This window comes from Myripristis murdjan, chromosome 6, assembly GCF_902150065.1.
Source record: "Myripristis murdjan chromosome 6, fMyrMur1.1, whole genome shotgun sequence".
NCBI classification, from domain to species: domain Eukaryota; kingdom Metazoa; phylum Chordata; class Actinopteri; order Holocentriformes; family Holocentridae; genus Myripristis; species Myripristis murdjan.
In genome coordinates this window covers 32,601,319-32,624,291 of record NC_043985.1, presented here as the reverse complement: position 1 = coordinate 32,624,291, position 22,973 = coordinate 32,601,319, and the positions used below count along the sequence as shown (strand labels likewise).

Genomic DNA, 22,973 nt, shown 5'->3' with positions numbered 1-22,973 from the left:
AAACCAGCCGCCCTGAGGGGGAAGATTCAAGATTCAAGATTTATTCGTCACATGCATGAATGTACAGGTACAGCAGCAGTGAAATGTAATTGCAACAACTGCAGCACTGTGCAAGTAAAAAATAAAAATAAAAAAATAAAAAATAATAACAATAATAATAATAACGATAATAATAATAAAATAAAATAAAATAAAATAAAATAAAATAAAAATAAAGATAAAATAGAAAGAATATATGACATTCCTATATACAATGAACAACCTGTATACAATATACAACAATATATAAAAAGTACAAATAAGTAGAGGGTAAGTACAAATGAGTAGAAGACACGGCTAACGGGCGCCGTGTTCGTCAGTTTGACAGTGAACACGTGAGCGATCGAACGCCATCATGTCCGTCACGTCACACGTGGATGCCGCGCTCGGCAGCTGTCCCACATCTCGCTCTGGCTGATTAAACGCCGCGAGGCCGCTTCACGATGACGCGCCGCCGATCAGGAGTCACATTCCTGTCGGCTTCCGGCGCAGGTGAGCCGATCCATCAGCGGGACGCCGCCCGCCCGCCGCTCCACACACACTCTCTCATCCACTTTGCTTTCCAGAGCGGGCGCCGGGAAGCCCAGACAGGCGTGAAATGAGCGAGCAGCCGGCGGCAGCCATGCACCGCCGCCTTCAGCCAGCAGCTCGCAGCCGGGCCTGGACGTCCTCTGTCCTCACGCTGCAGATCTGCTGCTCTTATTACCTTCACATCACAAAGCTTCACATCAAACATCAGCAGAAAGCACACGCCGCTCGCTCTCACCGCTCCGGCTCTGCAGGCCGAGGTGTCCGTCAGCCGCGCCGGTGACTCGCTTTTTTTTTTTTTTTTTAACGGCTAATCTGCATTTCAAAGCCCTTCAGATGTCTCCGCACATCACGGCTGAAAGTCATTTAATGGATTTGTCCGAGTTTTACAAAAAACAGTTGATATCAGCTCCGTCAGTCACAGAGTGAAGCGTGGCTCCCGTCTGACGAGCAGGTGACTGAGGCCGCGGCGGGGACGAGGCATCGGGTCACTTCTGACTTTCATCGGCCCGGCCGCCGCCGCCGGGCCGCCGTCAGCACTCTGCACTGAAATACACAACACACAGCTCCACTGCACGGGACAGGTCAGCGAGCCAACTACAGACGATATCCTGCAGGAATTCATCTGGAACGTAAAATACGAGTCAGTTTGCTCTGATCCTCTTCTGGTTGACGAGATTAATCGTTTGAAGGGTTTTAGTCGACTAAAGGCTCATTTATGCTGAACGTTCAATCCAGATTCAGACGGAGCCTTGTGTCCGCACTCTGCGTTCATTTCCTTCGTATTTCTGCAGGTTTTCCAGAAGCTCACCCAAACCCGAACCGAAACCGAGCAGCAGCGGAAACATGACGGCAGTGCAGCCGAGGGGCCGGGCCATGAGCGAGACGTGAAGGAGAAAATTTAAAAAAACTGATAATATTAGAGAAAAGAATCCTCCGTCCTCCTGTGGTGATGCGTTTAATGACCTCACAGACCGCCGTCCTCCTGCGGTGATGCGTTTAATGACCTCACAGACCGTCTACAGCGCCGCCTCCTCTTCTGCCCCTTTGCAGCAGCTCCATTATTACGACCTCCTCCACCGTCGCCATGTTTGTTGTTGTCAGAAACTTTGGACTCCTCGCTGCCCCCTTGTGGATTTATCGCTTAAACTTCCACACCAACGTAAAGGACGCATGTGGGCATCGTTTGAAACGGACGTGTTTATTTTTAAAGGAGCATAAATGAGCCGTGAGGGCGTTTTCATATTCAGTTCGATCGCTCCGATAAGGAGAGAGAGAGAGAGAAAGCACAGCGGGGGTCGAGCGAGCTTGAGCGTGAATGAAGAGAGCGAGCGGTCCATCTCCATGTTTGCGTTCAGTTTCTCTCACACCTGATGTGGACCGGCCCGAGCGTCCCGCCCCGGGACGGGAACCGGCAGCCCAGTCAGGTCACTTTTATTTATTCAGCATGTTTAAAAAATTAGATTAAAAAAAAAAAAAAAAAACAGGTTGACCCAAAGTGCTTTACAACTGTAGATGAGGGATTAATACAAATGATTAGAAGAGTAACGCATAAAAGCCTACAGACTAAAACGTTAAACACCTTGAAGAGAGGGGAAAAAGGTCAAATCCAAATCCAAGTATTAAAATAAGACATGAAGAGGAAATGAATAAAACCAGAAAAACTGAATAAAGCTATCAGCAGATTAAAACTCAGTGAGAGGACGTGACAGACGTGACAGATAAATTAAGAATGGATTTAACAAAAAAAAAAAAAAAAAAAAAAAAATATCGGGCAAACTCTCAAACTAAAAGCAAGAGAGAAAAATCCCAGAGGCTGCGAGCCGCGGTCACCGGTGAGTAAATTACATTTCCTGCAATACAGAAGCCCAGAAGAAATATAAATCAAATCAAATCAAATCAAATCAAGGCACAAAACTGCAATCACCAAACCAGTGGACTAACAAAGGCAGGCGAGCAGTTCCTCTTTTTAAAACGTGAGTTTGAAATCAGGTTATTACACGAGTGCCTCCTCAAAACACTCTTTGCTTTTTGTAGCTCTGTTTCTGCTAAATGTGTTTTACTGTGGCTTGTTGTGACCAGTTTACTGGCTTTTTATTTTATTTTTAATATCTTATTTTTATTTCAGGGATGGGTGTTGGGACACTGTATCGATCCCTGTCAAATAAACCATGAATAAATAAAAAATAAATATGAGATGTTGTGATAAATTCCAGCTGAAAATGTCGGGTGTTTTTCACTTTGCCTCGTCTCTGACAGAGATTCTGCCCTTGAGCAAGGCACTGAACCGCCGACGGCTGTGATGGAGCTGCTTAATGACCACCGGCCGGCACAACACACACACACACACACACACACACACAGCGTCCTCGGTGTCCTAACAAACTCGTGCCTAAATTTGCCTATTTAGTTAAAGTCTTAAAATCTTGCCTATAATCTGCCAGTTTGATGACTTAATCCCACTTGTTTCCAGGATTTTTTTCAATTGAGAGTCATTTTCTTGTTCCTAGTGTCTGATCTGCCTCGTTTCAACACGTTTACACTGGAAACTGGAGAAATTTCCGGAAGCCCTACTGACCAAAGTTCATCTCATATGTCCAAGACATGTTTTTGGCTGTTGTGACTGAGATTAGCTGCAGTTACGTGGACGATATTTCTTCAACCCGACCCAAACCCGAAATCACTCAGATTAGAGATTCCAGCTTCACTGTTTGCATAGATGCTAAATACAGTGATCTGATAAAATGTGTGATTACATGTCCCAAAGCATTTAATCAGAATAAAACTTTTTTTGACTTGTGCAAAGTGGCTCCGCCTGCTGGGAGAAGTCTAATCTGCTGGAAATATAAATATAATCCAGATTAAGTCATGTTGTCCAGTGGTGGCCCCTTTCAACCTGACTGAAAATTCCTTCTGATCGGGCCAGTCTCTTCAGATTGAGGCGGTGACATGAGGCATTTTTATTCCGACTGGGCTGTTAATCTGATTATTGGTGGAATATTAGGGCCCATGTAAACGCAGCTATTGATCACTTTATACCTGACTGTCTGACAACATTCAGTGTATTTTGGAGCAGGACTCCTGTGGCCTGGGGGCGGGAATCCGATTATGATTGTTTAATTCTTGGGAACACAATTCAATTTTTAATCGATTTTCAATTCAAAACACAGATTAGGGACGCTAACTTCAGTGTCTTAGTCCTTTGCAGGTGCGTTAAAACAGGGGCTGAGTCGACTGTGTGTGTAGGCTCAGAGCACTCCATGCCATACACACACACACACACACACACACACACACATTCAACTGTAAATCTACATAGAAATAAATTAATCTACAATTCTGAAACTTGTTTGTGAAGCATCTCGTCTCTCAGGTTCGAGCGTGTACCTGCAGCTGTTTCTGATCCAGGTGTTCCTCATAGAGAGAAAACAGTGGAATGAACCTTTTGTATCTGGGTTTTCACAAAGAGAAGAAAGACTGAGAGCTGCTTTGAATAAAAGTGCTGCTCAGACTGACCCAAGCCAGCGACCACAGTGTTAAACGATAATGTAAGCAGACTCTGTTTGTGTTATTAAATGAAAAAACTCAATCAAAACTCTACCTGGGTCAACATTTTGTGAAAGCACCAATGATCATCCCTACAATACTGTCACATATCAACATCAAGGGATTCAGTCAAAACTGTTGTGATATATGATTTTATTCTATATTGCCTGGGCTGGGTTATATGGACAAAAATATCTAAAAAGTGACGGGAAAGCTTTTATTCTCAACAGCGCTGTGGGGAAACTGGACCTCTGAGCTGAAACTGAGAGTTCAGCTTCGAGAAAACTGAAAAAACAACAAAAAAAAACATGAATTTATTTGGGAACTGATTCAGAATCACAGAAGAATTGTGATTTTTATGTGAATAGATTTTTTTTTGCCAAACATAACTACCGCAGCCTAAACTAAATCAGTGAAAAGTCGTGGCAGAGTGGCTGACTATTGTGAAAAGTCACACCAGCGTCTCAACAGGAATCAAAGGACACTGAAGATTCAACCAAATCCAGCATAAACTGGTTTCTCTGGGTTTCACTGCTGTCGCTGCTGCAAACCAGGACGGGAATCTAACATCTCTCCATTAAACACTTCAGTAACCCGTCACGGCCGCTTCACGTGCACAGCCTCACGTGCACAGTGACGTGCATGTGGAGGGTTATTATCAGTGAAACGTGGCTCAGAACGAGAAGTGGTCGGTGTGAAGAGCGATGTCAAATTACTGACGCTTTAACCGGTGAGACGTTGTTTGATGCTGGAGATGCCTGTGGCACAAAGTCCACTCATATTTTATGGGCCTACGAGTGTTTTGGAAGGAAAAGCTCATTGTGCAAAGTGACTCCAGCAGACATGTGGAAAGTCTCCCTGCATGGAAACACTCGAGTGAGGCGACAAAACCTCACAGCTGGACTGGAGTTCAGTTCAGTTCAGGAGGAATCGGACGGAGCTTCTCTCCACCTGTGGGGTTTTACCAAAGCGGACTCAGAAAGCGTCACGTGGCTGTGTTCAAACTGAACCTGAGCAGGAAGCGGAGAAGCTCGCAGGTCCGAGCGCCGAGCGGGAACTCGCTTCCACCGAACAGGAGGAAGAGAAAAGGGCCAGGCGTCAAACTCGGAGCAGAGAGTGAAAAGAACGAGACATAATAATATCGGTGTAACTGCGTCCTGCCTCAGAAAAGCAGCCGCCCCCGCCTCCCCTCTCTCTCTCTCTCTCTGTCTCTCTCTCTCTCTCTCTCTCCCAGAGGCCTCGGTGCTCTCCGCTCTGAGCGATGGCGTCCTGCAGGTTGTGTTTCTACAGTCTCAGTATCAGCAGCACACTGCCTGCCTGCCTGCCTGCCTGCGCCGTTGTTTATGGCGCGGTGACAACTGCACTCCGGCGCATTAAAGCGAGCTGCGCTTGGGGAATAGTCTTTATCAAGGCTGCAGAAAAGGCATTAATATTGTCGACGCAGTGACAAACGAGTTAATGCAGCACATCTCTCTCTCCCTCTCTCTCTCTCGGCATTGGTATTCATGCCCAGCGCCCGATATGCAGAAGAGAGCTCTGTAACAAGCTGTGGCAATAGACTAGACAGGTTATCATAAATAAACACTTATTGGGGGTTATTAGACTGCGGCAGCCGCAGAATGAGAGCTGCAGCTTTTCTATCAGCACCATAAAGGAGCAGAGTGAAACGGTGAGAGCGGCGCCGTGTCGGCTAGCGGCTTTACATGGAGCCCGGGAAAGGCACGGCTCTTTCCACCTAACACAGCTTCTCGGAGATCCGTCACGCGTACAATAAGCGAACAATCGTGCAAAGCGTTCACAGTTTATTCAGATGAGCCTGATACACGCGGCACAGAAATGAAACCCAGCGGGCGGGGGGGGCGGCCCGGGCCTCTGTTTCGCTGTATTAGGCCGTATCAACTGCAGACATTACACTCTCCAATGCTAGAATTGAATTTCTGGGTCTCTGAGCTAGACTCCATCTCAGCCGGTGACTAATGTTGGCGCTCGGAAAGCCTTTTCACCCCGATAAATCCACAGGGAAGGATGCGGCGAGGCAGCGGGGACGCTGATTACAGCCGGCCGCCGGTAGATTTCCCCCCAAACCGGCTCCACTTCTGCCTCGGCAGCAGTTCTGGGCTTTACGGGGAAGCAGGCGGGAGCCACACTAAAGCCCCTGACCCACAAACAGAGTCTGGTGGGGGCTTAAGAGAGCGAGCGCCGCAGCTGCCGTGAGGAAACCACAGCAGGGAGGAGGGTGACCGACACCTCTGGGCTCAATTTACCGGCTGACCTGCAGCAGCCAATTAAGAGTTTCAATTAAAAGACATGAGCAGAGGCAGACGAGGCTCCGGACTCCCCTTTGATAAGACGGAGTCTCATCCACTCTTTTTGTTGTTCATTAGCAGAGAGCGATGGAGGCGTCTCCGCCGTACGTGGGCAGATAGCAGCAGCGAGAGCGGAGCCCGTCATTACACCGACCACACACCCTCTAATTAGTGTAATTTCTGCTGAATTAAAGTATAGTGAAACTAACCTGTTGCTCATTAAGCTGGGAACACCTGGAGCCTCACGAGGGGCCCGAGCACGACCCCAGCGTACGAATCACTGCTCAGATGTGTTAAATGTGTTTCGGGCAAATGAAACATGAAAAATGAACATGAAATTATCGTTAACATTAAGCTCGTTAAAGCACGATATCATAGTATCGCGCTTTTAAACATTCTGCCATATGCTGAGTATTGTGATAACATATATTGTGATATATTGGGATTTAGTACCTTTTTTTTTTAACTGCATATTCTGTCCCCAAGGGGAAACTTTGATCAAATCTGTTTAATCGAGTAAGATAAAGTTTTCATTCTGTTCATCTCACTTAAGTCACTTTTATTGCAGCAAATTGGGACAGACTGAAAATGTTACATTGATTCTTGGCGATATGACATCAATACTTGGCGTCTGTGTATCAATACAATATGGACACATAAAATATGGGCAGTCGGGTCATTTCAGCTGTGATGACAATAACCAGGGGGTTTTAGGGTTGAGAACAGTGGTTCTAAAATGGAGAACGTGTGCCCCTAGTGGTACGTTGGAGTACTGCAGGGGATGTAAATTAACGTAAATTTCAAAAATATCAGTCATGGATCATTTCTAATATAATTAACCCATGGTATAAGTGGCTCAATAAAAAGTGTCGTAGTTTGATAAAGCATGTAATATCTATCTGGGTTCCTGAAGGTGTCAGATGTGTGTTTGTGGTTTCAATCTGCTGCCGTGGTCGTGGAGCGAGGACGTTTGTTCACTCTGAGACCAAACAAATCCAGAAAGTGGATCAGTGGTTGAAGCTGGAAACAAGGAGGAAGAAGAGAAGAAGAAGCAGAAACACAAACAAGAGAATCTGCTCAGCATCAGGTTGTTGGTTCACACACTGTAAAACCCGATGAGTTAGTTGAACTCAAACCATTTGAGTTTGCTAACTTAAATCAAATAATTTTCTGTAGTTGAATTGTTTAAGCACAAGTAACTCAAGTATTCACTGTTAAGGTACCTTGGGTAAATTAAGGTATAAGTGCCATTCCACTCAGTTAAATAAACTTAAAACTAATAAGTATATTACACTTGTATGTAACATTTCTACAAATTAATTAAAATGTGTTAATTGAACTGGTCAGAATTAAATAACATAACTTAAATGGTTCTTTTGTACATAAATGTTAGCCCTTAAGTTGAAATTACTGTTTTCTTTCACTAAAATAAATTACTACATACTAGTTCTGACAACTTGTAGCTACTCAGTTCATTTAAGGAAACCGATTGCCTTATACAATTTGAGTACTATTAACACAATACAAACTCAAAATGATGGAGCTGGACTGACTCTCTGACCACAGGATGGTTTTTCCCCCTACCAAAAACTGATTGATTTTTTTGCACAGGTCAGGGGGCACGTGGCTGAAAAAGTGTTTCAAACTGAAAGAAAGTTTGAGCAGCTCCACATCAGCCCTGCTTTGTCCTGCCTCTGTGGTTCACTCACACCTGTGAGGACAAAACAACACAGGATGTTTTCTCTCTTCAGCAGCTTGACCTGAGTCTGCACAGATGCTCTGATGTTGCCGACTCATCACGCAAATTATTCAGACCGCAAGAAATTCATGGTGGGAAACATCCGGACACATCGCTTTGGACACGCCGCTGCGTCCGAGAGCGAACAGAAACCAAACTGCTCCTGTTTTTATCTGAGCTTTACGGTGGTCTGTTAGTGCCTTCTACTCTGCAACGGGATTCAGGAACAAGGAGATCCTGCTGATCTGAGTCCAGAATCAGCAGATTGTTTTCTTCTGAATCAGCCCAAGTCACAGCAATGTCTCTTCAGAGTCCAGATGCTGAGGAGGAGGTTGGGGTTCTGGACTCAGACCAGCAGGATTTCCTTCTGACTGGATCCCACAGGAGGAGAACAAATATTGTAAAGAAATATGTAAATTTTTGACTTTTTAATCTCAGAATTTTTGAGTTTTTTTTTCACATGAATTTGTCAGCTTTTTCTCAAGTTAAGTTTACAACTTTAATCTCAGAATTTGAGTTTTTTCTCGTAAATTTTCAACTTTAAGCTTGAAAATCTTGAGTATTTTAAGTATTATCCCCCTCCTCCGGCTCTGTAGTTTTTCTTCCTCCCTGATACCGTCGCAGAGCTTCATTTGGGCAGAATTAATAACATCTTGAGTTTCAGAGCGCACCGACAGGGGCTTCACACCGCAGCTACAGCGACATCTCACCACAGAGGTGTAACGTGACCTTTAGGATCGACCGCACACGTTGTTCTTTACAAGTGATCAGGTGAGATTTCTGTTAAGCTACCTGTGTGGTCACTGTGGCAACGACAGAGCTGTGTGAAGCCGCCGACGCCATGTTTTCCTGATGCAGACGCAGAACAAAAAGCTGCAGAAAGAGAGTGACAGTGAAGATGTTTTTGTCCAGATCCTGATGCAACAGAGGCCAGCTGTGAAGGAGCCAGATGTCCATTTTTTTCCCCTTATTTGCTGCCATTAAACATCTCACATCATAAAAACCTAACTGCAGACATGACAATGTATGAAACTGTCTCTCTGAGGTAATATGATGATGTCAGAGGGCTGTAATCTGCCTTAATCCTCACGTTTTTAACTCAGAACTTGTGAAAGAGGGATGCACAATACTGGATTTTTTGCTGTTTGCCAATATGCTGATATTTTCGGCAATATGCTGATATTTTTCTTTCGGCCAATTGCTGATGCCGATTTGGATATGTGTGCACGTTATTTTCCATCTAACTGCAGGGAACATCAAGTTGCTCCTGCAGTGGAATTAACATTATGGCTACTCTTATTGTGAAGGCCCGCTGGCAGACACAGACATAAAACACAATGCTTTTCAAAATGGTCACCTTCACTGGGCAAAATAAGAAAACTACTCTAACTTTGATTATTTAAACATGCCATATTCATGTTTATATGATATTTTCGTTAAGACAAATCTGTAAAATCCGCCCTACTTAAACAGGCTTGGATGATTCTGTCCCTGAAACAATCCATCGGACCTATTTCACATATCGACGTGTCAAATCAGAAGAAATCTTCATTTTGGGCTGAAACTGAAATTTCATCTTAAAGTGGATATCTGATACCAACGACGTGCCTATATTATTGTGCATCACTTATAAAATAAGGAAAACAGCAACCTTTGAGTGACATTTTTTGTTTGTTTTTGTCTTTTTTTCAGTCTTGCAGCTAAATGTTGAGTTTGGGTGGATTTCCCTTTAAAGTCGGGGAGCAAAGCTGCTGCCTTGATGTTATAATGACCGAAAGGGCGGTAAATGTCACAGCCTGACCCGAGCCGAAAGTTCACTTTTACCTGTTTCGATACATAAGAGGCGGGAACTGAAATGGACTGGCCATGTCAATACCACTGCAGCTTTCTCAGCACATTACCCATAATTACCAGTGTGAAGCTGTGGCATAAATCTGAGCTGCGCCGTGAAAAGCTGCAGCCTCCTGCTCTGTCTGGATCCGAGTTCAGCCTTGCTCTCGTCGGCAGGGCTTTCATCCCCGCAGACAAACAGTCAGCCGCTCTTTATTTGTCTCTCTGCTTTCAGACGATCAGAAAGGTTCCAGCGTCGCGGCGGCCGCAGCCAACTTCCAGACAAACACGTCGACTCCGTCCTCTCCGTCAGAAACACCGCTGATGTGTTTCCCCGCCCGCCACAGAACTGAAACTCCAATTACAGGATCCCATTATCAATATGAAAGAGGTTTTCTCCATTAGGCGGCCCGAAGCTGGCAGCAGATTGATTTTTTTCTGATGAGTGTTTCATTAAAGACGAGGCGTCTGCAGATGGAGATGTGACGGCTCGCCGGCCGACGGGGGGGGCGAGGGGGGGTGCAGGCAGGGAAAGGCCTTACAAAAATAGATAAATAAAACACACACCTCTAAATAAGTCATGTTTGAGAGTCGGCGCTAGTTACAGGCCAAGATAGTCAGTAACAGGCGTCTAATTGGTCAACAGCCAAAGAATCCTGAGAATTTGAAGCTGCATTCATTGAACTGGCATTCAACTGTGAAATTCAGCAATGGATTAGCTGCAGTTTGAAGTGGGGATGCAGCGAGTGCCAGAGGCTGAGGGCTCACCTTTGAGTACCTGCCGACACGCAGTCCCAAATTAACCGCTTGATAAAACACGGCCGACATTTTCACCTCGTTTGACTGTTCGTGTTTTTTTTTTTTTTTTTCAGTCTTTGTGGTTGTAGTTGTGAGCGTGTGACAGTGCAACTCGCCGTTTTGCAAATTCCTGTCACATCTCATTAGTTTGCCAACATCACACAGTTGACATGTTTTTGTTCTCCCAGCAGCGTCTCCGAAAACTGACTGCAACTCTGGAAACAGCATGAACTGCACACGTCAGCGTTTCGTCACTGACTCGGAGGCATAACGTGGTGATACTGACATCTGGTATCTGTTGTTTGTGTGTCAGAGCATTTTTAGGAGTTACACAAAGTTACAGAGACCTGACGCTTCCATAAAGGTTTGCAAAGCTGCCTTTAAAGTTCAGGTTTCATCGGTCCTCAGCAGGATGGTATCACACAAACTGGGACGCAGACAGAGGCAGCAAGTCACAGTCAAATTTATTTAGAAAGCACATTTAAAAAACAGCTGCAGCTGACCACAGTGCTGTGACAAGTAAAATTCTATCAAATAAAATAAGAAAAAAAAATTATTCCTTTCATGGCTTTACAAACACCAAGACCTCAAAAGGTTCCTCTTCCTGAAACCCGTCAGAAGCCTGGCCGCGGTATTTTGGAACAGTTGCTGCATTTTTGACCAGTTGCAGCTTCTTGAACCAGTTGCAGCTTCTTGGACCAGTTACAGGTTCTTGGACCAGTTGCAGCTTTTTGAACCAGTTGCAGCATTTTTGACCAGTTGCAGCTTCTTGGACCAGTTACAGGCTCTTGAACCAGTTGCAGCATTTTTGACCAGTTGCAGCTTCTTGGACCAGTTACAGCTTTTTGAACCAGTTACAGCTTTTTGGACCAGTTACAGCTTCTGGGACCAGTTACAGGTTCTTGAACCAGTTGCAGCTTCTTGAACCAGTCGCAGCTTTTTGGACCAGTCGCAGCTTCTTGAACCAGTCGCAGCTTCTTGGACCAGTTACAGCTTTTTGGACCAGTTGCAGGTTCTTGAACCAGTTGCAGCTTCTTGAACCAGTTGCAGCTTCTTGGACCAGTTGCAGGTTCTTGAACCAGTTGCAGCTTCTTGGACCAGTTGCAGCTTCTTGGACCAGTTGCAGGTTCTTGAACCAGTTGCAGTTTCTTGAACCAGTTGCAGCTTCTTGGACCAGTTGCAGCTTCTTGGACCAGTTACAGGTTCTTGGACCAGTTACAGGTTCTTGGACCAGTTGCAGCTTTTTGAACCAGTTGCAGCATTTTTGACCAGTTGCAGCTTCTTGGACCAGTTACAGGCTCTTGAACCAGTTGCAGCATTTTTGACCAGTTGCAGCTTCTTGGACCAGTTACAGCTTTTTGAACCAGTTACAGCTTTTTGGACCAGTTACAGCTTCTTGGACCAGTTGCAGCTTCTTGGACCAGTTGCAGCTTCTTGAACCAGTTGCAGCTTCTTGGACCAGTTGCAGCTTCTTGAACCAGTTACAGCTTCTTGGACCAGTTGCAGCTTCTTGGACCAGTTGCAGCTTCTTGAACCAGTTGCAGCTTCTTGGACCAGTTGCAGCTTCTTGGACCAGTTGCAGCTTCTTGGACCAGTTGCAACTTCTTGAACCAGTTGCAGCTTCTTTGACCAGTTGCAGCTTCTTGGACCAGTTGCAGCATTTTGGACCAGTTGAAATACGGGGAAATACATTTATCAAGCCGGGAGGAGATGAATGACTTTTTCAAAATCTCTGAACGAGTGGAAAAGTTTTATTTTTGTCTGTCTGCCTGGAACAGAAAAAGATAGACAAGACGTTCAAAGTTAACACGGGCGCTGAAGGGAAGCGGTCTGCGCTTGGCGGTACGTCGCGGTGCTTCCACGTCCTGTCTGGACCCGGCGTCAGGGTCACACGCATTATGGCGACCGTCAAGAAAAGAAAAGCAGATGTGGAAGGTTGTGCATTCCAAGAGAAACGGACAAGCGATTATTATTTTGTTTGAGGACAAATTCGTTTGGATCAAGGTTATTATAGCTTTATAGCATTTTCATTGTTTTTATATTCCTTTCATTTGGACTTTTTTTTTTCAGTGTCAGTTTAGTTTTAGTTAGTTATAAAGTGAGTATGCTGGTTTTATCTTTTTAAAATGCTTAGTTAGTTTTTATTAGTCTCAGTGTTAGTGTGTGTGTTAGTGTCTTTTTCTTTTTGCAATATGAGGAATTTGATTGGTGAGATTCAAAAGGCCGACAGAAGGATATTTGCCATGTGCTGGCATAAAACAACCACAACTAAAAAACTAGAAGATATATTTCATATCCACCCAAAGTACCAGGGTTATATATAAATTAAACTGAAAAAGACAAAAACTAAAGACATCTTTCTCTATAAGTTTAGTTTTAGTTTTTTCTTGAAGCAGACAGTACAGATTCAGGTACTTTTTTTTTTTTTTTTTTTTTTTTATAAAGCCTCATTTTTATTTCAGTTAACCAAAATGTTTTTTCACACCTAGTTTTTGTTATTTGGTGCTACGTGGGCTAATAGCCAAGAGGCTGAAACCTCACTGAGAAGCAGAACATGTGGAGGAGAGCCTTTTTGCCGCTGTGGAGTCGTTTGCGTCAGACAAACTAAAATCGTTCCAAAGTTCCAGTTTGGACCGAAGTGTCGAGGCTTAAATTTGTTGCTGGGCTTTTTTGGTTTTCAGGGGAGCAACAGAGCCGAGAGTGGAGGAGCTGAGCGGAGCTGAACACCAGCTCAGAGACACAAACACACCAGAAATTCAGAGCAAATTTCATCCTTGAGACTAACAAATCAGCTAATCGTTTGGACAGCCACTACACAGCGGACCTTGATAAACCTGACTCGCTCGCCGCAGGACTCTAACAGCCCGGCTCGGCCGTGCGACATTTGATGAAAGTTTGCGTGAGGCAGTTATATGAAATAAGTTGTACGGCGGGCGGGTAAATCCCTTTACTCTAATCACTGAGTATTTATTCATGTCCAGGCTGCCGGGCCTCGCCGTGTGACGCCGGCCATGACGGCGCTCGCTCAGCCAAAACTAAGGTGATTACTGGCCGGGTGTCAGTGTTGACTGTAAGCTCAGAGGATCCAGGCCCACCGCTCAGGCCACAAATGGGATTTGTCTCTCATGCAGAACATCAGGCCTGCAGCAGGGAAACACTGCAACAAATCCCTGCTTCCGCTCACCTTGGAGGCCTAATGGACAGTTTGGGCTGGGAGTAATGTGTCATTAGGAGAGACGGCCTCCCAGCAAAGACACGAGCAAGAGGCACGAGCCACTCCCAGCAGCTCGAGCAGCCGGGCACAAACACTGTGAGGCTACAGATCAAACAGCAGATTTTTTTTTTTTTTTTTTTTGTGCCTCATCGGAAAATTACAGAAACCTGATGGCACAATGACGAACGGCCACAACACAACCTGCCTAAAATCCATGCATTCAGTCGACCTAAAAGTAATCGATACTCGTCAGTAATGAGACATTTGTCTGCGTGGTTTCTGGTATAAAAAGCTCTGATTTGAACCTCGGGGGTTCAAATTAAAACTTTTTCTTCCAAATCAGTGAAGTTTCCTCCCTGCTGGGGCTGTTCAGCTGCAAAACATCACAGAGCAGCAAGAAGCCAGAATATAACGCAATATAACTCAATATAACACACTGTAACACACTACAACACACTGCCACACAGTGTAACACACTGTAACACACTACAACACACTGCCACACAGTGTAACACACAGTAACACTGTAACACACTGACAAATTACAATGCACTGCAACACACTGTAACACACTGTAACACACTACAAGACACTGTAACACTACAATGACACTGCAACACACTACATTATACTGTAATACACTACAACACACTTACATACTGTAACACATTGCAACACACTATAACACACTATAGCACACTACAATACACTACAATACACTTACACACTGTAACACACTGTAACACACTACAACACACTGTAACACACTGTAACACACTGTAACACTACAACACACTGTAACACTACAACACACTGTAACGCACTACAACACACTACGACACACTGTAATAAACTAACACACTGCAACACACTACAAGACACTGTAACACACTGTAACACACTGCAACCCACTACAACACACTGTAACACTACAACACACTGTAACGCACTACAACACACTACAACACACTACGACACACTACGACACACTACGACACACTGTAATAAACTACCACACTGCAACACACTGCAACACACTACAGCACAGTAACACGCTGTAACACACTGTAACACACTAACACTACAACACACTGTAACACACTAACATTACAACACACTGTAACACACTGCAACACACTAACACTACAACACACTGTAACACACTGTAACACACTAACACTACAACACACTGTAACACACTGTAACACACTAACACTACAACACACTGTAACACACTGCAACACACTAACACTACAACACACTGTAACACACTGCAACACACTAACACTACAACACACTGTAACACACTGTAACACACTAACACTACAACACAATGTAACACACTGTAACACACTAACACTACAACACACTGTAACACACTGTAACACACTAACACACTAACACTACAACACACTGTAACACACTGTAACACACTAACACTACAACACACTGTAACACACTGCAACACACTGTAACACACTGCAACACACTACAACACACTACAAAATACTACGACACTGTAACACTACAACACAGTGCAACACACTACAACATAGTGTAATACACTACAATACACTGTAAAGGCTGAATTATGCTTCCGCGTAGAAAGAGCGTACGGAGGTTGTGCGACCACCACAGAGCCTTGCTGCGCGCCTCCCAAAAATTGTAACTACGCGGACCCTACGCAGCCCCACAAGAGCTGTGATTGGTCCGCCGAAGTACATCATTTCTGGCATTTCGTTGCAACCGGCATCACATCCTGTTATGCCGACCGGCAGCGCCGTTTTTAAAACAACTGCTGTGTCTCGACTTGTCGGTTGTGTTTGAAAACTTTGGAGAGTGCTGGATCTCGCGGAAGAACGCCTGGCCGAGGAGGTGCGCAAGTACCCGCACCTATACGACTCGTCCTCTCGCCATTACAAAGACGTACAGAAGAGCAGCGACCATACGTCACAGGGTCTGCGTTGGTGGGAGGAGAATTGCTCCGCAGAGGTATGTTGGACACACAGGCGCTGTGTAGGAAATGCGTGGTTCGCACAACCCCCGTACGCTCTTCTAACGCTGAAGCATAATTCAGCCTTAACACACTGACACACTGTAACACACTGACACACTGCAACACTACGACACACTGCAACACTACGACACACTGCAACACACTGTAACACTGCAACACACTGTAACACACTGTAACTGTTACTGACTGTGTGGTGTGTATTTTGTTGTCATACTCTCACACAGTACAATATGTCCCGGTGTTGTGCTCTCTGCTGTGTTTATAAACCCTTCAACTCTTCACATTTATATTCTCATATTCTTGATCTATGATTTCCTCTCTCAATCCCAAATCATATTTCGTCTAATCTAACATAATCTAATCTGTTATTTTACATGGAGACGGTGGGAGCTGCTCGCCAGGTGCTCTCTGCTGTATTTCACCGCTCCGCTACAATACACAGGCCTCGAGAGGCCGAAATATTAAAAGCATATATTACAGTATCATGTGTCTGTGTGTGCGCTGTCTGACAAACCGCACACACACACACACACACACGCACACACACACACACACACACACACACACACACACACACACAGGACACGGAGCGGATAACAGAACATGAGGAGAGCAGCATCTCTAAAACAAGCGGATGAAATCTGAACACAGGCTAAACACAGAAACTGTCTGATGAGGACAAAATCAAATATCACAACATCTCTGACCGAATGCATCGATATGAACGACTGTTGTTGCCTCTATAACAAATTCACACTCAGATTTTTGATAATCGACGTGGATCTGACGGCCGAGGTGGAAGAGGTAAATAATAAAAGAGCTACAGCCTTTAAAATGCGGGAAAAGACACCACTTTTGTCATATCACTGTTTTATAACCATGTTTTGTCTCACATCAATATATTATTAATACTGGGTTACTTAAAAGTTGATTACAGCCTTTAATTTAATATGTGGAACAAGAGGTGTCTTTCTAAACGCCGTCTCTACAGGCGTGTCATCTGAAGTCTGCAGGCGGCCTTAATGATAATGTCATTCAGGTGGTTATTAATGAATGGGAGACAAGTGACTGGCTTCCTGTGACGTGAGGGTGCTCATGAATAAATGAGTGAAAAATGTCGCTGAGTATTTATGTGATAGTTTGCAGGACGTAATGATGCTGTTCATTCGGCCAATTCAATACTGCCAGCTACTAGTACTTATTTACTTTATTTACTTTAATTTATTCCTCTGTTTAATTATTCTGTAGTGATGCACACAGGTGACGTGTTGAAGGAAAAGCCAACGTGAAGTGTCTCAGTTTGGTGTTGAGCAGCTCCAGGAGGGACGGAGCTCCACTCCAGAGGGTTTTCCCACATTTGGTGTTTTGATGATGATGATGAGAATCCAAAATCTGCCATAGGTGTTCAGCATCATCATTTACATCCTCATCCTCATCAGATCATTCAGTGAGCCCTCGGACCCTGTGGACGGGAGGCGTGGTCATCCTGGGGGAGACTGAGCCCCCATTTATCACTTCACCATGAATAGTGGGGAAATTTATTTATTCATTTACCTGGTTGATGTATGATCTGTGAACAAGTTGGCATTTTGGGCAATAAACTCAACCGAGTGGTGTTTTTTCCTGGCAGGTGACTTTATTGGAATTATATATATATTTTTTCCAGGTAGATTCAGGTAACCAAACTAGATTTCTCCCTGCAGAAGCTTCACTGCAGGTGAACCTCTTCCAGTGTGAGCTCACTGGTGTGCACTGTGCAGAGTTCTGCTTTAGTAGTAGTGGGTGGATAAAGGCGATGACTCTCAGTAAGTTTGTACTGATTAACAGTAGCTGGGTTTCCCTCCACCTATTTTTATTCGCATTTTCAGAAATTGCGAAAAAAAAAAAAAAAAAAAAAAACTTGGATGGAAAACGCCAGAAATTCGAAAAACGGCCGAAAATTTGCAAAAAAGTTTTTATGCTTGGAGGGGGTGGATTTCTCAGCGTATCGATAAAAGAAAATGCAACTTTTTGCTGTGGAAAAAGGTTTTGTGAATAAACGATGACTGGACCGGATACCACGTCACACTTCTACGCTACAGTCTTATTATCAGTTATTATTATTATTATTATTATTATTAGTCTCTTATTCCTTCTTTAGGATGGTTCGGTACGAAGTCAGCGCTGCCAAAATAGTAAGCAGACTTCTCCCAAGAGCCGACAAGTTCAGCAGGAATCTGTCCCTGATCAGCTGTTGAGTGTCAGCTGAGTGTTTGTTGTTGTTCAGTCGACACACAGACGCTGTCTTATGACATCATCTCACGGCGCACTCTGCTCTCAATAATCGCAAAACAAAACTAATGGAAACAGGCATAAATTCGCATTTTCTTTTGCGCATTTTGACAAAATTCGCTCAAAAATTTCGATATATTTGCATGGAAACCCAGCTACAGTCTCCTCCCTCTAAAGCAGTGACAAGGAGCCCAGTCCTCAGGGACCGCCTGTCCTGCAGGTTTTGGTTTCAGCTCTGCTCTTGCACACCTGACCCAGTTAAGGCCCAAGCATCTTCCTGCACACCCTGTTCAGGTAGATCTGCTTCAACCAATCAGCATGAAGCCCTTAAATGGATCAGGTGTGAAAGAGCAGAGCTGAAACAAAAACCTGCAGGACAGGCGGTCCTTGAGGACTGGGTTGGGGAGCCCTGGTCTAAAGCGAGTCCAACCACGTGCCATGGAAGCCGAGAGGCTGCAGGGTTTCATTTCAACCAAAAACTCCACCAGGTGAGTTCACTGATCAGCTCACCTTCAACAGAGAGGAGGAACTGATCAGTGAAACCACCTGGTGGAGTTTTTGGTTGGACACCCCTGCCCAGAGGGACCAGTGGGGAACGCCGCGGGCCCCCTCACAGCGGGGGCACAGCGTCTCGGTCAGAATATGGTGAGGGCTGAGGGACGACTGCAGACCAGCGTCACTCACCTCTCACACGCACATTTTATCTGTAATGAGGCTTTCTGCACTTTGGCCCTGCTGTCCTGCAGCTCCGTCCCTCCAGAGCCTTCCTCTGTCCTGCAGCTCCGTCCCTCCAGCTCCGTCCCTCCAGAGCCTTCCTCTGTCCTGCAGCTCCGTCCCTCCAGAGCCTTCCTCTGTCCTGCAGCTCCGTCCCTCCAGAGCCTTCCTCTGTCCTGCAGCTCCGTCCCTCCAGAGCCTTCCCCTGTCCCGCAGCTCCGTCCCACCAGAGCCTTCCTCTGTCCTGCAGCTCCTCTGTCCTGCAGCTCCGTCCCTCCAGAGCCTTCCTCTGTCCTGCAGCTCCTCTGTCCTGCAGCTCCGTCCCTCCAGAGCCTTCCTCTGTCCTGCAGCTCCGTCCCTCCAGAGCCTTCCTCTGTCCTGCAGCTCCGTCCCTCCAGAGCCTTCCTCTGTCCTGCAGCTCCGTCCCTCCAGAGCCTTCCTCTGTCCTGCAGCTCCGCCCCTCCAGAGCCTTCCTCTGTCCTGCAGCTCCGCCCCTCCAGAGCCTTCCTCTGTCCTGCAGCTCCGTCCCTCCAGAGCCTTCCTCTGTCCTGCAGCTCCGTCCCTCCAGAGCCTTCCTCTGTCCTGCAGCTCCGTCCCTCCAGAGCCTTCCTCTGTCCTGCAGCTCCTCTGTCCTGCAGCTCCGCCCCTCCAGAGCCTTCCTCTGTCCTGCAGCTCCGTCCCTCCAGAGCCTTCCTCTGTCCTGCAGCTCCGTCCCTCCAGAGCCTTCCTCTGTCCTGCAGCTCCGTCCCTCCAGAGCCTTCCTCTGTCCTGCAGCTCCTCTGTCCTGCAGCTCCTCTGTCCTGCAGCTCCGTCCCTCCAGAGCCTTCCTCTGTCCTGCAGCTCCGTCCCTCCAGAGCCTTCCTCTGTCCTGCAGCTCCTCTGTCCTGCAGCTCCGTCCCTCCAGAGCCTTCCTCTGTCCTGCAGCTCCGTCCCTCCAGAGCCTTCCTCTGTCCTGCAGCTCCGTCCCTCCAGAGCCTTCCTCTGTCCTGCAGCTCCGTCCCTCCAGAGCCTTCCTCTGTCCTGCAGCCCCGTCCCTCCAGAGCCTTCCTCTGTCCTGCAGCTCCGTCCCTCCAGAGCCTTCCTCTGTCCTGCAGCTCCTCTGTCCTGCAGCTCCGTCCCTCCAGAGCCTTCCTCTGTCCTGCAGCTCCGTCCCTCCAGAGCCTTCCTCTGTCCTGCAGCTCCTCTGTCCTGCAGCTCCGTCCCTCCAGAGCCTTCCTCTGTCCCGCAGCCCCGTCCCTCCAGAGCCTTCCTCTGTCCTGCAGCTCCTCTGTCCTGCAGCTCCGTCCCTCCAGAGCCTTCCTCTGTCCCGCAGCCCCGTCCCTCCAGAGCCTTCCCCTGTCCTGCAGCTCCTCTGTCCAGCAGCTCCTCTGTCCTGCAGCTCCGAGGCCGCTCTGCTCCTCACGCCTCACCGACACACTTCATGTTGCTTTTCCCTTTAATTCATCAGCCGCCTGTAAACCTCGGCCTCAAACCTGTGGCCTCTCTCTGTCCTACAGTCTGCTCTGTGTGTGCCTTGTAAATTAGACTTGCTTGAATTCTTATATTTGTGTGCATTTAACAAACACAATCATTCAACTTGGTCAGTCAACAGCAAAAAATAATAACCCAGTGCACATGAACAGGGAGGGCAGGACCTGATATTATATTAATATCAATAGCGACGCACAATATTGGATTTTTGCTGATTGCTGATGCTGATATGGATATATGCACATATTATATTATTTTTTTTCCACCTAATTGTATAGAACGTCACGTCTCTCCTGTAGTAGAATTCACATTTTATTATTACGCCGGCTCTTATTGTGAAGGCCCACTGGAGGCTGCAGACATAAAACTTTTCAAAACTTTGCACATTCACCGGAGCGGCGAGCATTTTTTCATCTTTTCAGCAGAACGTTTCATTTCAGGCCGACAGCAGCGTTTCATTTTAAAGCCGTTATTTACTGGCCGCCGTGTCGTGCATCTCTAAAAACATAACGTTTGTTTATTTTCTTTCAGTCCAGCAGCTTCATGTTGACTTTCAGTGGATTTTCCTTTAAAGTTGGGGGAGGAGCAGCACACACACACACACACACACACACACACACACACACACACACACACACCGACCAGCTTACAGCCTTTACTGGCAGATACAGATCAATATCATGTCTGCATGTTACAGGTGAACAGTACAGGTGAGATGTGACATGCAGCTGCAGACCCAGAGAGCCTGACAGCACACACACACACATACACACACACACACACACACACACACACACACACACACACACACACACAGCAGCAGCAGCAGCAGCAGCAGTACACACACACACAGCCACAGATGAAAGCCCGGCAGCTCCTCTGTTCTAAGAGTGTGAGTGTGTGTGTGTGTGTGTGTGTGTGTGTGTGTGCTGAGCCTTTCACTCTGCACACTGACTTCCTGTCTCTGCTTGTTAAACTGTTAAACTCGGTCCTGACATCAGCCCCCCCTCCACAGACACACACACGCACACACACACACACACCCCCCCGACCTTCAGCTCAGCCCCCGCCCCCTCTCAGTCCGCCCCAGCCTGTGCTAGCCGCTAGCCGCTAACCCGGGCTCGCCGCCCCGCGGACTCTAACCGGGTCTGCGGGTGAGGAGCGGGTGTCGCTGCGGGCGGCCGGGCGCTGCGGGGCGGCCAGCGGCGGCTCGCCCCCCCCTCCCGGAGCAAACCCTCCGCTTTCCTGCTCAAACTGAGGCTGAAAACTACAGAAGCCAGTTCACCTACCAGCAACGTGACTTCAGTGTTCCTGTTCCGGTGGTGACGTCACGAGCGGCGCCCCGGGTCCTAAACGCCACCCAGGTCCCGCGCGCAAACACACGCGATTATTTTGTGATTAATTATGACGAGAATTATTATTATTATTTACCGATAAATTAATGATGTGATTTAAATTCACACAGCCACAAAACGAACTTTGCTAAATCTCCCCCTTATAATATTATGAGGTAAATATTTATAATAAGGGTAAATATTTTTAATTATTATATTTTTAATTTTTTCTAAATATTGTTTCATAAATATTTTCTCGGTGAGATTCAGTATAAACACAGACACTAAAATGAAGCTGGTGAAAGACAGAAAAGGATTTATGAATAATACATATTTATAAAGCACTTTATGGTGAAATAACAATATCTTTGTCTAATTGTCTAATTCTTTTTTTTCATTTTGCTCATTTTCTGTTTGCCTTTATTTATAATTTATAATATAATTTTTTTTTTTTTTTTTTTTTTTTTTTTTTTTTTATACTTGTGCGTACGATTTATTTTTCTACACGGGATTCCAATATGTTCTGTTTCATTATATAAATAATTAAAAAATAATTAAAATGAATTAAAACACTGAACTGCAAAGCCTTTGAGGGTTTTATTGTGTTTTATTGAATAAAATATGTTGATGTATGATGGATGTGGCTTGCTACTGTGGCTGTTATGTTGGTTTACTGCTCAAAAAGGCAACACAGCAATTCAAATTAATAACCCAGTATTTGCCTTCAGTTTCTGTTGTTTCTGTCGTTGTTGTTTTTGTTGATCCTGTGTGTCTAAAAATCTTCATACTGACTTTATTTCCAGCTGCAGATAAAGACTCTGCCTCTCAGAAGCTGCGCTGTGGAAAGGAAACAGACTTTGAAACAGGGTCTCCTGTCATTCAAAGCTCACATTTTCTCCAGGAAATTGACTTTTCCAGTTTCTCCTGTTTGTGCGTTTGGTTGTGTGGCGTCGCTCGGAGGTTCTGATGTCGCTCGGTTTGTTTTGCCGTCCCTCCTTGTCTCTGTTTGTCATCTGGATTCCCTTTTTTTTTTTTTTTTTTAAACTTCTCTCCTCTCTGTGCTGGGATATTTTTAGCTCCTTGTAATTTGGCTCTGTCAATCAAACGGTTTGCATTTTCTTGTTTGTCTGCTGTGTGAACGTGCACACAGCTCCTCCTGCAGCGGCTT

At 45.7% G+C, this 22,973-nt stretch overlaps 1 protein-coding gene across 1 annotated transcript in view; it reads right to left on the bottom strand.

Moving 5' to 3' along the window:
• Positions 1-21,826, bottom strand: part of immp2l (inner mitochondrial membrane peptidase subunit 2) — a 179,580-nt gene extending 157,754 nt beyond the window's left edge. Inside the window, exon 1 of the mRNA XM_030053074.1 lies at positions 21,761-21,826. The gene's annotated coding sequence lies outside the window, so the exon portion shown is untranslated. The remainder of the gene's footprint in view (positions 1-21,760) is intronic.
• Positions 21,827-22,973: the final 1,147 nt, after the last annotated feature.